The sequence below is a fragment of the Asparagus officinalis genome, chromosome 8 (genome assembly GCF_001876935.1).
Source record: "Asparagus officinalis chromosome 8, Aspof.V1, whole genome shotgun sequence".
NCBI lineage: Eukaryota > Viridiplantae > Streptophyta > Magnoliopsida > Asparagales > Asparagaceae > Asparagus > Asparagus officinalis.
In genome coordinates this window covers 99481127-99497519 of record NC_033801.1, presented here as the reverse complement: position 1 = coordinate 99497519, position 16393 = coordinate 99481127, and positions in this window count along the sequence as shown.

Here is a 16393-nt window from a genome sequence, read left to right as displayed (position 1 = left end):
CCGATCATATTTGCGGAATAGCCGAGCTACTGCCCAACGCGAAGATTGCGTTTCTGAACCTTTAACCGAACTGTACGTCTCTGCTCCAGAACGCACACTTCGTGGCAATGAACCCGATTATGAACCTCGAGTAATCCAACTTAAACGCGACCCTCAGTGGTGCGTTGTTCAGTCTAGACGCACACCTCAAGAGTGCGTCTCAAAACACGACCCTCAGGGGTCTGTTCAGTCATCTAAATGCACACCACAACTGTGCGTTCAATCAAAACACGACCCTCAGGGGTCTGTTCAGTCCACCAAACACACACCACAAGTGTGCGTTAAATCAAAACCCGACCCTCAAGGGTCTGGTCAATTAACCAAACGCACACCTCAAGTGTGCGTTCAACCAAAATACGACCCTCAGGGGTTTGCTTCATCATCAAAACGCACACCACAAGTGTGCGTTCAATCAAAACACGACCCACAGAGGTCTGTTTCATCAGTTAAACACAGGCCTCGGCCTCGTGTTTATAAACCTAAACGCGACTCTCGCGTTTCTTCTCAAGAACACGACATGGTCCGTCGAGTTCAAGAGAATCAGCATGAATTTAAAGTTCATGTCCAACCCACCCAGGGGTAGGGGGTTCCATCTCCACCCTCACAAAATTCTTCGCAAGTTTCTGATCTGTGTGAGCTACTGTCGAGAGGAAGGCCAACACAGCAAGTGGCTCATTCATGCCAATGTGAGCGGCTTATTTCCGCCATCCTCTCCGAATGCGGCTGTTGTTCACCTACGCCTAGGCAATCCGTGTTCAACAGATTGACGAATGTCGTTAGACCTGCTAAACGACAACGTCGCCACAAAAAGAAGACCTCTGAAATCGAATATCCCGAGGTTACTATTAACATGATCGGCAGAGGAAAAGCCTCACAACCCGATTCTGATGAGTCACAAAAAAGTCATTCCCTGACTATTCGGGAAATTTGTGATGAGTTCGAGGGAGTATACCGACACACTCGGACTCGGACATGAGCTATCCGTTCGGTTAACTATCAAAAGTTAGCCAAAGGGATTACGTCAAGTGATGAACATTCGGCAATAGCCGAGTCTCAATCTTCAAGCTCTGTCGGAGCACAATAGGTTTCTGCTTATATGACAGGAAACCCCGAAGACCTAGTCAAAAGAGTGGACGAACATCACGTCATACTCCAAGCGCAACAAGAAACACTTCTTCAGATGAAGGATATGTTGGCTCAGCTCCTGGCTGAAAAAGGCCAAAAACCTGAATCTTCCCGGAGGACAACCTCCAAAGGGAAACAAAAAGTGACCGAACATTCAGATCGTGAGACTCACAACTTGGAATCCTCTTCTGAAAATGAGAAGGAGATGGAAAAAGAGCTACACCCTCAGTCCTCTAATGTGGATGAACTGGAGGCTCGCCTCAATGCAATCGCCAACAGAAGCGAGCTCCGCGAAGAAGGTGTGGTGCGGCCTTATCCTGCTGAGTGGGACACAGCTCCATACCCACCAAAGTTTAAAGCTCCAACCTTGCAACCATTCGATGGCACAGGATCACCAAATCAGCACATCTACTACTTCAAGTCTCAGACTGGAGATGTGGTGGCAAACGACGCTATCCTAACACGCTTGTTCATCGGCACTCTTAAAGGAGTGGCCTTTGAGTGGTTCATGAAATTGCCTGCCGGATCTATTCAGAAATGGGTAGATTTGGAAAGGCTTTTCTTGGCCAGGTTCTTCGAGGACGATACAGAAGTTTCGGTTCCGACTCTTCTCGCCACTAAGCAGAAGAAGGGAGAATCCATCAAGACATATGTGGAGAGATTCTGTAGCATGGCGTTGCGATGCCCTTCAGGTATGACCCAATCAACTTTGGTTAAAACTTGCAGGCACAACTTGCAGACTCAGCTCCTTGCTCAGATGGGGGTAGCGGAATGTCGCTCCTGGAGGTAACTGGTATTGCAAGGAGAACAAGCCGAAGAGATTGTCGCTCGAGTTAAAGCCGAAGAAGCTGCGCAACCGAAGCCGCAACAGCAACGCAATCAGCACAATGCCCAGCGGTCTAAAGGAAAGGAGACTTTGGCAGCCGACGCCGACACACGGGTACCACCACCTGCTAAGCAAGGCAAGGGACCGCGAAGAAGCTGCGCAACCGAAGCCGCAACAGCAACGCAATCAGCACAATGCCCAGCGGTCTAAAGGAAAGGAGACTTTGGCAGCCGACGCCGACACACGGGTACCACCACCTGCTAAGCAAGGCAAGGCACCGAATCAACAAAGAGCACCCAAGAAATATTCATTTAAAGAGGATCATGTAGATACCTTGTTCCAGTTACTACGAAAGAATAACAAGCTATAGCTTTCCGAAATCAAGAAGCCGGATGAAGCAGGAAAAGTGGATGATCCTAATTATTGCCGCTATCACAGATTCCTAGGACATCCTACCAGAAGGTGTTATGTCTTTAAAGACATCCTCCAAAATTTGGTGAATGCTAATGTGCTTACCTTGAAGCTAGAGCAAAAGACCGTATCCACCAATATGATAGCGGTCCAATTCGGTGACTTCCCTCCGGTAGCGGCCGCAGATGGTGTTGTCCCCATTCATAAAGGAGAAATACACCTGAAAAACACTGACTTGTATAGTCAGAAGGACAAGGGGTTGGTACCCCTCACTACCCTTAAAGGGGAGATCATGTAGGTACATCCCGACCTGGTAGAAGATTGGCAGAAGACGAAAACTACGTCCAAAAAGAAGAGAGGAAAAGCTAAGTCATCCAACATGATTAGTCCCTCTGTTAATGAGAATGATGATCATCTCAAACCTCTTACTGACTCAGAAGAAGAGAGGATTGCCCTGGCAGCATACCCAGGAGACAACCCTGGCACTCGGTCTGAAAAGGCTTACTTGAGAGACTACAACCAGAATACTCAAGAAACCGACGAACAGCCCCAAGACGCTGGGGGTTCTGTACCAAAGAAGCCGACCGATAAAGAGAAACAAAAAGAGCTCCGGTTCAACAAAAATCTCCACCAGGAATCCGGGGAGTCGAGCACTCCCTTCCAATTCAATGTCATGGCGCAGCTGGCTAACATACCGGCCAGGATTACTCTGTATGAGCTCTTGAGGTTATCCAAAACTACCAAGGAAGCTCTAATCGAAGCCTTAAAGAACACGGAGAGCTTCATCACCCAAGTCACTCCAATTCCCGAAGCTTCTAAAGATCAAACTTGTCGGCAATGTCTGCAAGCGGCGAGAAGTTTACCCTGCATATCATTTACTCAAGAAGACATGCAGGTCAAACACAAGCACGACATACCACTGTACTACACAGGGTATATCGGATCCTCCGAAATCAGTCGTGTCCAAGTAGACCCAGGCTCAGCGCTCAGCATCATGCCTTATAGGGTCATGCAGGTCTTAGGGATTCTCATGCATCGACTGAACACTACTCAGACTACCATCTTCGGGTTCAATGCAAACAGCACTCGGCCCCTTTAAACTCAGATGCCAGATCGGAGATCTTAGGTCCGAAGTGACTTGTTACATCATAGATGCGGACACGTCCTACAACCTTTTGCTAGGACGACCATGGATACATGCAAACCGCATTGTCCCATCTACCCTACATCAGGTCATGAAGTATGCTAATGATGAGGGAGAAGTTCGAACCTTAATTGTGGAAAAATACCCTTTCTGAGGAGTGAAAAATTTCCACACCGACTCCGTCTTCTATTTAGAGTCCCAGGAGAAAGAAGATGTGGACAGTGGTAACGAAGTTGACATCAAACCAGATCCTGATGAAGATTGTCTATGGGAGTTAAACCTCGATGTAATGGGTCAGGATGAGAGCAATAATAATGTACCGAGTGAGGGCGAATGGTGTATTAATGAAGGTTTTATTTTGGCGTACTTGTTTGATGTGTCCTCTAAAAATAAACAAATAGAAAATGATCCTAATGCAGGTACCAACTCATGGCACGCACTGTGCACAGATACATCACTCACATTGCTAATCGAGTCATCCCTCGCGTCAGACGAAGAAGCAGAAGATGCACAAAAGGCTTTCTTCAAAGTCCCGTCCAAAAGGAAAGGGCAGAGGCCGATTCATTTTGGTAAAGTTAAACCCGAACAACTCAAACGAGGAAGTTCAGAGGAAGATGACGGAGTTCCCCAATTCCATTACCACGAACCCAATTCTATATATTTAATGAAACGAATGAGGTATAACTTTAATGAAAAACATGGTTTAAACTTTGGGAAAGGAAGGCGAACCCCGATTCGAATGTCTCTAACCCCTGAAGGAAAACCCCCGTATTATTATCAAAAAACCGAAAGAGGCTTAGGTTATGTCACAACTCCCTCTGCCTCAGAAAATGAAATAAGTAATTATCTACGTCAGGACCATTCATCCGGGACATCTTCCTTGGAATCCGACGTCAGTGTCGGACCTTTCTTTAAAAATCTGACTGTGAACATGGTTTCAACTAGTCATCCAGATGAAGACGCAGGGGGTGATGAAGGATTAATTGAATCAACTGACGATCCTTGGATCAAACGCCTCAACATCTTGTGGGATATGTGCTTCGAACAACGCGAACCACCCACTGAAGATAAAGTGATCCAGGTCAACATGGGAGATGAATCTAACCCTAAGCCTATCTTTATAGCCGAAGACTTATCATCATCCGAAAAAAAGGACCTTATATCTCTCATCCGAGAATATATAGATGTCTTTGCTTGGAATTATGAAGATATGCCTGACCTGGACCCAAAAGTTGCCATGCATCGGCTTAACATCGATCCGGATGCAAAACCCGTTAAACAACAGCAACGTTGGTTTCGTCCAGAGATCATGGAAGCAATTGAGTCTGAAGTTAAAAAGCTTATAGACTCGGGCTTTGTTAGGGAAGAACAACACTCGGACTGGGTGGCCAACATTATTCCAGTTCCCAAGAAGAACGGTAAGGTCCGGATATGCATTGATTTCCGTGATCTTAACGCAGCTTGTCCCCAAGAAGAACGGTAAGGTCCGGATATGCATTGATTTCCGTGATCTTAACGCAGCTTGTCCAAAAGACGCGTTTCCTCTTCCTATCACTGACGTCATGATCGATAACACCTGCGACTATGAAAGGATGTCTTTTATGGACGGATTCTCCGGGTACAATCAGATCAAGATGCACCCGGAAGACAAAAAGCATACTGCTTTTAGAACACCAATGGGGGTGTATTGCTACACAGTGATGCCCTTCGGTCTGAAAAACACAGGTGCAACCTATCAACGTGCAATGAATGTCATATTCCATGAACACTAACGTAAGAAGATAGAATGCTACATTGACGATATAGCAGTGAAAAGCCAACATAAAAGGGATCATCTTACAGACTTGAAGACAATGTTCGACATCATACGAGCACATCAAGAAAAGCCAACATAAAAGGGATCATCTTACAGACTTGAAGACAATGTTCGACATCATACGAGCACATCAACTGAAGATGAACCCGACAAAATCATCTTACAGACTTGAAGACAATGTTCGACATCATACGAGCACATCAACTGAAGATGAACCCGACAAAATCATTCCTTGGAGTATCAAGCGGCGAATTCCTAGGATTTATCATCACATCCAAGGGAATCTCTCTCGACCCTGAAAAAGTGCGTGCTATCCAAGGCATGCCACCTCTAAAGAATCTTAAAGAACTTAGGGGCTTGCAAGGGAGGCTAGCCTACATTCGGAGATTCATATCGAATCTTTCAGGGCGATGCCAACCCTTCTCTAAGCTCATGAAGAAAGGAGTATCCTTTGTTTGGGATAGGGAACATCAAAAAGCATTCGAGGAGATTAAGAGATATCTCACTCAACCACAAGTTCTCGTAGCCCCAATATCAGGAAAGCCATTCCTGTTGTATGTGAGAGCCATGGAGGATTCTCTTGGAGCTTTGTTGGCCCAGAATAACGATCAAGGGCAAGAGCAAGCCATCTACTACTTAAGTAGAACCATGATGGGAGCTGAACACCGGTATAACCCAGTCAAAAAAGAATATCTCGCTTTGGTATTCGCAGTTCAAAAGATGCGACATTACCTAGTTGGACAAACGATTCACATCATCTCTAAGGTGAATCCCTTGAGAGTGCTGATGACGAAGTCATCATCTCTAAACTGCTGACTAGCCAAATGGGCCATTCTCTTGTCACAATATGACATGCAATTCATGCCCCAAAAAACGGTCAAGGGTCAAGCATTGGCAGATTTCTTAGCTGATCACCTGGTGCCAGGGACATCTAAGTTGTTTGAAGAATTACCCGACGAAGTCGCTGAAGCTTGTGTAACTCAAGAAACTACGCAAGTGTGGAAATTATTCTTCGACGGTACATCTAGAGCAAATCCTCATGGGGCAATTACCGCAGGATTGGGGGTCGTACTCGTTTCCCCGAACAGCCATATGATCCCAAGAGGGTTTTCCCTAATCGAGCCCTGCACCAACAATGTAGCCGAGTATAATGCTCTGTTATTAGGAATGCAATTTGCCGAAGAACTTAATATTCAGCACCTCGAAGCTTACGGTGACTCTCAGATCATCGTTAATCAAGTCTGAGGGGAATACGAAGTACGTCATGAGGATCTAATCCCGTATTAGTTCGCAGTGCTAAAGCAAGCTAAGAAGTTCGAAGGTTTCTTTATTGAATACATTCCACGGGCTCAGAACGCGTATGCGGACGCTTTAGCCTCCTTGGCAACTTCATTAGCATTGCCACCAGGGGCTGAAACGATGATTCTAGTCACAGGACGCGAGCTATACTGTTACAAAATTCCTATAGAGGAAAACCCAGACAAGACAACGACAGGAGAAGTATGTACAACCTCTATGGAGTTCGAATCTAGGGATTGGAGATTTCCATATATCGACTACGTCCTATATGGAATCCTGCCCGATGATCCTAAGGAAGAAGCCTCTATCAAACGAAAGGCCCTCCGATTCTATTACGATGCAGTTTCTCAAATCCTGTATCATAAATCATATGATGGAGTTTTGCTTCGATGCCTCTCTCGGAAGGAAGCAAAAGAAGCCCTCAAGGAAGCTCACGACGGAATGTGCGGAGCTCATCAGCCCGGAGCTAAATTAGGAGATCGCCTCCGACGAATCGGCTATTATTGGCCAAAGATGTTCTCAGACGCAGTTGACTACGCTAAACGTTGTCACGCGTGCCAAATTCATGGGGACTTCATCCACCAAGTACCTGGGAACCTGCACCCCACATCGGCGTCCTGGCCATTCGAAATGTGGGGTATGGATATCATGGGACCGATTTCTCCTCCGACGTCTAAGGGACACCGGTTCATTCTAGCTGTGACCGACTATTTCTCCAAATGGGCAGAGGCAATCCCGTTGAAAGAAGTCAAGACGTCAAATGTAATTAAGTTCATCAAACATCACGTCATCTACCGTTTTGGAGTCCCGAGACGAATAGTTCACGACAACGGGACACAATTCGTCAGTTTTGGGTTTCAGAGATTTTGTGATAAATTCAGAATCCAAAGTGTCGCATCTACGGCGTATTATCCGCCAGCGAATGGTCTGGCAGAAGCTTTTAACAAAACCATTGTGAAACTTCTCAAAAAGTTCGTTTCTAAGAGCCGACGTGATTGGGACAAAAGACTCGGCGAATGTTTGTGGGCCTACCGCACAATAGTGAGGACCCCTACGAGAGCTACACCATTCTTTTTAGTATACGGCTGTAAAGCTGTATTACCACTTGAGATTCAAATCCCTTCCCTGAGAGTCGCAATTACAACTGGACTAACAGAAGAAGAGAAACATCAACGACGTCTGCAAGAACTTGAAGCCTTAGACGACAAACGACTTCAAGCTCAGTAACAGATCGAATTATATCAAGCCCGTATTTCTAAAGCCTACAACAAAAAGGTTAAAGAATAGATTTTTAAGAAAGGCGATCTAGTTTTGGCCAACAGACGACCCATGGTAATGACCCACAAAACCAAAGGGAAGTTCAATCCCAAATGGGAAGGGCCCTTCGTAATAGAATCAGTCTATTCGAATGGAGCTTATCGCCTCATTGATCAAAAAGGAGACAGGCTCATGATGCCAATTAACGGGAAATTTCTTAAAAGATATTTTCCATAAATCATGCAGCCCCCTAAATTCCAGCCAAGTCAGACTGGGGGTTGCCAATTCATAGTGTATTTCGGGAATAAATTTTTATTTTCATGTCTTGTATGTCGTCATGTTAACATTACACCTCTGACGATTAAAATTTTCTGGAATTATTCTAAGTAGTAATAAAGAGAATTTCGTTTTCATGCTAAGTTAACACTACAGCATTTGCATTACTTTTCATTGTCCTGAACTAGATTTCAACAAAAGAGATGATGAAATGCAAAATGATATCATTTTCATTCAATATTGTTAATTTGAATATAAAATAAAGACAATCGAAATGAAAATGATACAAACTTATTCCCTAGCTACAAAGCAATGCAAATCCTAGGCGTTGGGGCCCATCAGCCTAAATGACTTGAGCTTAGACTTCAAAGCCAATATTTTCTCCTCACGAGCCTTTTTGACCTCCTCTGTTATCTTGCTCTTGAGCTCCTCTTCATTTGGTGCTGCTTCTGCAATCTCTCGCCTAATCTTATCGGCAGCAACAAGTTCATCGCAATAGCCTTTGAAAAGCCCGTCACAGTAAGCAGCTAACCCTTTTATAACTTCCATATCGTCAGCTAACTGAGCATTTATCTGAGGTAGCTCAACACCAGCACGGGTAAGCTCTGCTGCAGTATCTCGAATACCCGTAGCAAAACTACCTAGGTCCACTTGTACTTGGAGATGTTCCCCACGCAAGCGGGCAATACGAGATTCTGTTTCAGACAGACTCTTCTGAAGAGCCTCTTGGTGTTGTACTTTCAAAGCTTTGGCCTGAGAAAGAGCCCGATCCACTTCTGGTTCTATGTCGTCGCGTTGTAACATTGAAAGGAATTCCAATTCATATTCCAGAATAACAATGCTCTCACGACAATTGTCAGTCCATAATGCATTCCCCTGGTTTCTAATCTTGGCGAGACACTCCAGCAGATAGGGTTCAAAAACCTTGAAACTCACGTCCCCGAGGCTGACGACGTCGATAGTCATTTGCATCCAATGCTCTAATTGTTCGATAAGCTTCCTCAAAGTTTCCGAGCTTGGGGGTGAAGCAGTCGGATAAATAAAGCAATTCGCATAATCAGTGCGAGTGGGGCGATGGTCAGCTTCAGAAGATAATTTTTCGGGCATATTTGACAATGAGCCTGGGGTGGCCGACCCCTGCCCACCTGTTGTCATCTCAAGACTGGGAGGAGCATCTTGAAACATAGTATCCCCTCTGTTCTCAGGAGATGCAGCACGCGCCGACCTTATGCCATCCCCCATCAACTTGGCTTTATTGGAATTCTTAGTTGCGCTGGGTTTTCGCTTGCGAATTCTCTTTTCATATTCGCCTTCCTCCTCAGCAGTAAGATCCCGCTTCCCTGATGATCTCAAGGAGCGAGGCTCATGAGGGGGTGATCCCTTGAGAACCTCTTTAGTGTCCTCTTCTTCAGAAGGCTTAGCAGCGGGTAATTCCTCTGGGATCTCCTCGATTCCGACCGCCTCTCGTTCGCAGGACAGATAATCCTCTATCCCTGGTAATCGAGTCCTGGCGGAACCACTTCTCGATTTATAAAGCTCCCGGATTTCATTTATGCATGAAGCATATATATCATATTCGGGGATTTGAGAATCTTTGTCAAACCAGTCACGGAAGTCAGCTACGGTTGAGCAGCTAGGTGGCAAACTGGGTAGAGTGAACTGCGCATGAGTCCCTCTGGCAGAAAAGAAATACCAAGCACGAGCACCTTCGTATAAATTCCCGATGTGAGCTAATCGCGGATTAGGGTTACCAACATAAAGCTGGTCATACCCGAACTGTCGAGCAAAACGTGAAGGGACGTATGGCTCAATTATACATCTCGCACCTAGCCGGAAAACCAGGTAGGCCACTCTGATAGTGAGAAGCCATTGGAAGGTCCCTGTGTTTAAAAGCAAGGACCCTTCGAAGACTACGTCGCCAAACTTCGGGCCTTCTTTTTCAGCCCCATCGAAACAAGGGCGGCAACAAAAAAGATCATAATTGTCTTCCAAAGACAAGAGTTGTCTAACCCGAGTTATGTACACGGTCGTCCATGTGGCTGACTCAAGCCTCTGTACGAAAGGAACAGAGGTGTCATTATCATGTATGATCCCCGTCATCAAAGAGGGACAATGCAGCACAAACCAAGCCACTAAATAAGTATAGGACATTGGTGCACGGGGTTGGGGAGTATTCCAAACTTTCCTCCCAGCAACATTCATCTCCTTGACGTCGAGGAATTCAGAAATCAAATCCCTCAAGCCTCTCTACAGACAACCTGTCATTGCAGAGAGAAGACTTAGAGGTCTCCCATGAGCCAGGAGAACGGCTGGATAGACCACCTCAACCAAGATCGATTCAGCCGGTTTCGACGCCACGACGCACCGCTTCAATCATAGCATCAGAAAGCCAGCAAGGAGAGCCGCGTCAGAGATGAGAATTGCAGCTTGATGATGAAAACTTTCAAATTCACTGTCAGCTTCAAATCCATCTTCTAAATACTTGTTCTTATAAGTAGCGTTAGGAGCCTTGATACGTGCTTTAATGCTCTTAGAAGAGCTTACAGCAAGACGGGTCACCTTCAAATCTTTTTGACCCAAATTCTAAAATAAATAATCTGCCCAGGCAGTATGCATGAGACCACCGCCACGCATCCCGGCGATCTGAGCGCAGATGTGGAAATGAAATATCAACTCCCAAAAAGTACTGTATATCTCTGGATGAGCAGTCCTCAGGGTGGAAAGCTCTTCAGTTGTTGGAACAAATTCTTCATAGGGCATTTGCCCAAAGGATAGTCCTGATACTGCATGCATCTCGTGGAGAGAAAATCCTAACTCCCCGACGGGCGTGAAAAAGGTACAGCTATCCGGATTATACCGCTCCAGCATAGCAAGGAGAAAGGGATAATTCTGAGCGATTCCGCGCCTCGTAGCCTGTACTGGTATTGTAAGGCCAGACTGAGCGAGAGGCTCCTTGAGTTCCTCAAGAATAAAATCCACCATCCGGGTCCACCAGCCATCCTCTCCTGAGAACAACCAACCAGGGGAACGAAAGGCTTGCGCAGGAAATTCTCCTCGAGCAGCAATGAACTGGCGTATGAAGATGTTCGCCGGAAGAGGTGCCTCCTGAGCAAAGTCCTTTTTCTCAAATCTGCCAGGCCTCAGACCCTTGAGTTGCCCAACAATGTGTACCCGGGACGATCGACCAGATCCAAATGAAATGTTCTCCTTCTCCTTGACAAGGTCGAAGGCCAAACCTCGGCGACAACCGACACTCAGAAAGTATGAAAGTGGGTACATTCTCTTCATACTTGGAAGAAAGAATAAACGACCATCGATTCTTCACAGCATTCAGGAATCTTCTACATACCCAACTTGGCCATCAGCAGATATATGGTCTCTGAACAAAAACGAGGGTTTGACAAATTGATCCAGACCCGCAGGGGTTTCTAGATCCAGATCAGTGATCAGAACCCTAAGGGTGGAACACCCGGCAAACCTAATTAAATGTACCCGCTCCAAGCTAGGGAAAGTGCATAGAGGAATCTCTCTGTGAAGACCAAAAGCTCTCCCCACTTCTGGATCGTCAGTATAACTAAAATGTTGCTCTGGCAGAAGTGGCACGTTGGGAAAAAGCACTGCGCAATCAGGAACAAATAGTTAGTAACAGAAATAGATTGCTAACACAAAAATTGGGTTATAACACGAAAGACAAATTCTACGTGTCAAGCCTTAAACACAAGGGCCAACCCTTGTATCAATACTTGAACGCAGAGGTTGAACCCTGCGTTGTAACACTTGAACGTAGAGGTTGAATCCTGCGTTGTGATATTCAGACGCAGAGGCCAAGACTCATGTTCAACATAGAGTCTTAACTCTATGTTTTCTAAACGCAGAGTTTTAACCCTGTGGTCTCCAATTTTAACTTGGAGTCTTAACTCTACGTTTTCTAAACGCAGAGTTTTAACCCTGCGGTCTCCAATTTTAACGTGGAGACTCAACTCTACGTTTTCTAAACGCAGAGTTTTAACCCTGCGGTCTCCAATTTTAACGTAGAGACTCAACTCTACGTTTTCTAAACGCAGAGTTTTAACTCTGCGGTTTCCAATTTTAACGTGGAGACTCAACTCTACGTTTCCTAAATGCAGAGTTTTAACTCTGCGGTTTTTCAATTTTAACATGGAGTGGCAACTCTGCGTTTTTGACAGAAACGAGTCATCTTCCTCGTTGACAAGAACCCATCTAGGGCTTTCAGAAAACTTGCCGAAACAAGTTACCATGGCCACCACTTACCACAGCAGCAGGGCCCGTATGACAGCGACGGCAATGTCGAAGCGCTCGTGAGAGCTGCAATATCACCGGTGTTCTCGACCGGTGATGTCTCCAAAGCCGCCTTGGCGATCTTCTTGGAACCCGAACTCATCCTCCTGGGCGCCATGCGTGTAGGTGATCGGAGAAGACGGAGTTCGTCGGAGAATCAATTAAAACTCAAACGAGAATTCTCGTTCTTGGAATCAAACCAAAAGTAGAAAGAGTCAAATGACTCTTGATGTGACCACACAGGTCTATTTATAACAGCCGCCAAGCTGTTAAATTGGTGCGGGATTCTAGGAGAGAATCCCAACCATCGTTGAAACGCTATCTTTCGCGTTTACAGATAAGGTCGGTTGGACTTTAACGCAAAGTTCACCTCTGCATTCAAATTCTTCAAACGCCAGGCCTAGACCTGCGTTGTGATGGTTCTTAACTCTGCGTTTCGAACCTCAAACGCAAAGGTTACCCTTTTTGCGTTGCCAATCCTAAACAAAGAACTCACCTTTGTATTGCCAAACGTGACACTTATTCGTTAAGTTCATGAATTCTTTTAAACAGAACATTGTTAAACTATTGTATTTCTTCAGCAAGATCTAAATTTTTGTCAGGTTAATATTACACTCTAGACGATCATCATCCTCACAGAGTTTGAATTTAGCTGACATCAATATCTATACGGCTATAATTCCTCTGTCAGAATCCACTTATCAATTCTCACCAATGGAACGATAAGTCTCCAAAATCATTCAAACCATGATCAATTTACTAACTCTCCCCAACAGAGTAGTAAATGTCCAATTTATCGGCTCACTTTAATAGAGTGATAAAATTCCCCAAATCTTGTTCAAACCACAAGTAATATGATTCATCACTCCGACGATAAAACATTTAGCAATCCTCCCAAGCGAGACGCAAAATATCTCCCCCCAGATGTCACGTTAATATTACACCTCTGACAAAATTAACTTATCGACTCTCTCCAATAGAGCGACAAGTCCTCAAAATTGCCCTGATTGTAATATTTCTTCTTGTCATGTTAATATCACACCTCTGACAAAATCAACTTATCGACTCTCTCCAATAGAGCGATAAGTCCTCAAAATTGCCCTGATCGTAATATTTCTTCTTGTCATGTTAATATCACACATCTGACAAAATCAACTTATCGACTCTCTCCAATAGAGCGATAAGTCCTCAAAATTACCCCGATCGCAATATTTCTTCTTGTCATGTTAATATCACACCTCTGACAAAATCAACTTATCGACTCTCTTCAATAGAGCGATAAGTCCTTAAAGTTGCCCCGATCGTAATATTTCTTCTTGTCATGTTAATATCACACCTCTGACAAAATCAACTTATCGACTCTCTCCAATAGAGCGATAAGTCCTCAAAATTGCCCCGATCGCAATATTTCTTCTTGTCATGTTAATATCACACCTCTGACAAAATCAACTTATCGACTCTCTTCAATAGAGCGATAAGTCCTCAAAAGTGCTCCGATCGCAATATCTTTCTTGTCACGTTCAAATTACACCTCTGACAAAATCAACTTATCGACTCTCTCCAATAGAGCGATAAGTCCTCAAAATTGCCCCGATCGCAATACTTCTTCTTGTCATGTTAATATTATACCTCTGACAAAATTAATCCATTAACTCTCTCCAATAGAGTGATACATCCACAAATCTCTGTTATGTTAACAAGATACCTCTAACAGTTCCAACTCGTTTGAACCAGTTAATTCTTCTCCATAAGAATAACAAATGTTCATATACACATCCCCAATAGATTAAGATTTTCTGAAATTATCGTGAACGATAATAAAGAGAATTTTAAGTTGGCACTTGCAGATTTCTTTCAGTGTTGATAATAAAAAATATAACACAGGAAGAATTCTATTGAGCGAATCACATCCTAAGGGAGTGACGAGTATTCATCCCCAACAAGTTAAAATACTTCTAGAATTATCTCAAAAGATAATAAAGGAAATTTTATAAATTGAGCATTTCTCATATAACTTCATTGTTGCAAGTCAGAACACGACACATGCAATAAATAGAAAAAAGCCAAAATCACTTTTTTTTATTTTACTCAGAAATATTAAGAAGTGATACAAAAGCCCTATTCTCATCAAACAAAAGAAGCAATACACGGTTAAGCTTCCGGATCAGTAAAAGTGAAAGACGCAAGCCGGGACTTAATAGCAGATAGTCTTTCTTCGTGAGCGGCCTGCACCATTATCTCGGCTTTCTTCTTAAGGGCGATCTCATACGGCGCCATCGCAATAGCTGTCTTTTGGATAAGTTCAAGGTCCTGGACCGACGAACGATAGGTGGCGTAGGACTTCACGCTTTCTAAAGTGAGCCTCTTTAAAATCTCTTCTTCTCGCGCCAGCTCAGCCCTGTGTCGAGCTATCTCCACCTCTAGTCGATCAATGGCCGTCTTGGACGTTTGTACGGCAGCATTGGAAGCATCCACAGCGTTTTGCTTTTGAATGCATTGCCCTTGTAAAGATGCCATCTCAAGCTCCCTTTCGGTGATAGTTTCTTGAAAAGTTTCGTATTGGCGAGTTGCTTCAGCCATTAGGCCATCAAAAACTAATGTAGTCTGGGCAGCAAGATCGACGCAACACAATTCTTCCAAAGCCCTCAGATCTTTTTCTAACCGAGAGATGTTCTCGGAGTATTGCTGAAACCAGCGAGCGTCTTCAACGTATCGAATGTCGTTCAAAAAATACATAAGTATGGGCTTAAAAGAATCAAACGAAGCTCGTCCGGCACTGACTCCCTCAATCGCCATCTTCATCGTATCCTCCAAAGGTCGTATGAGAATTTTAAGCATGGAGGGAATGAATGCTGGATTTAGAGATGCCACAGGAGATGCAATCGGAGAGCCTAAAATGGTGGACCCTGACGCCAGAACTGTCGGCGACGATCGTGAAGAAGTTGGGGAAGCCATAGAAACATCCAATTGTGAAGGACTTGAAGGAAGAATCATGAGCGCCCCTGCCTGGGTTGAACTCAGTGCACTCTCCGTCCCCGCAGACTTAAGAGAAATCATTAGCGTGGGGGATTCTTCTTGTAAAGAGGTAGTCGTTACCGGCGTTGGCTCGGGGAGAGAAACAACTGCTACTTGCTGTTTGGGAGAAAAAGTCTTATCAGCGGCCTCGTGAGTTGGAGAACCTACACAAAAGAGCAGTTAGTACAAAAGAAAGATAAGTCTAGAGAAACCAGCGGGCATGATCTTTACCAAGAGGGGAGGAAGGAATATAAGCAGACGCCTTGTCAGAAGAAGGTGGTGGCGGATCAGCCCAGCCGGTGGAATCTTCATCACTTTCACCTTCCTCCTCATTACCATCACCTTCCTCCTCATCAGCATCACCTTCCTCCTCATCAGCATCATCGCTATGGGAAGAAGTCCCGTAGTCTAACGGTTCCTCATCATATCATCGCTATGGGAAGAAGTCCCGTAGTCTAACGGTTCCTCATCATTCGCTGTCGATAATCCAGGAGAACTTGCAGTGGCATCCGTTTTAGTCATAATGCCAGTCGTTGGGCTAGGAATAGCAGCCTCCGTCTGTGGCAGTAACACAGAAGCAGCAGGAGATTGACTTTCATCTGCAGGGGGCCTAGTCTCTCTAACAGGAGACACTGCAAGTGACGTCTCCAGAGTAGCATTTGAAGCCTGATCTGGAAATGGTGAAATGATAGGGTCCATGGTAGGAGAAGACTCCACATCCCCAATCAATGACTCGTCCCCGCCCTCTTCTTCCAAAGGATGATAAGAAGAAAAGTCACTGGAAAAAGCGGGACCCTTGGAGCAAAGTCCTGTGTGGAGGGGTTGATTGGCAACAACAGATTCTTGTTCCTCCTCTCTCCCAGCAGACTTGAAAGCATCCGCCATT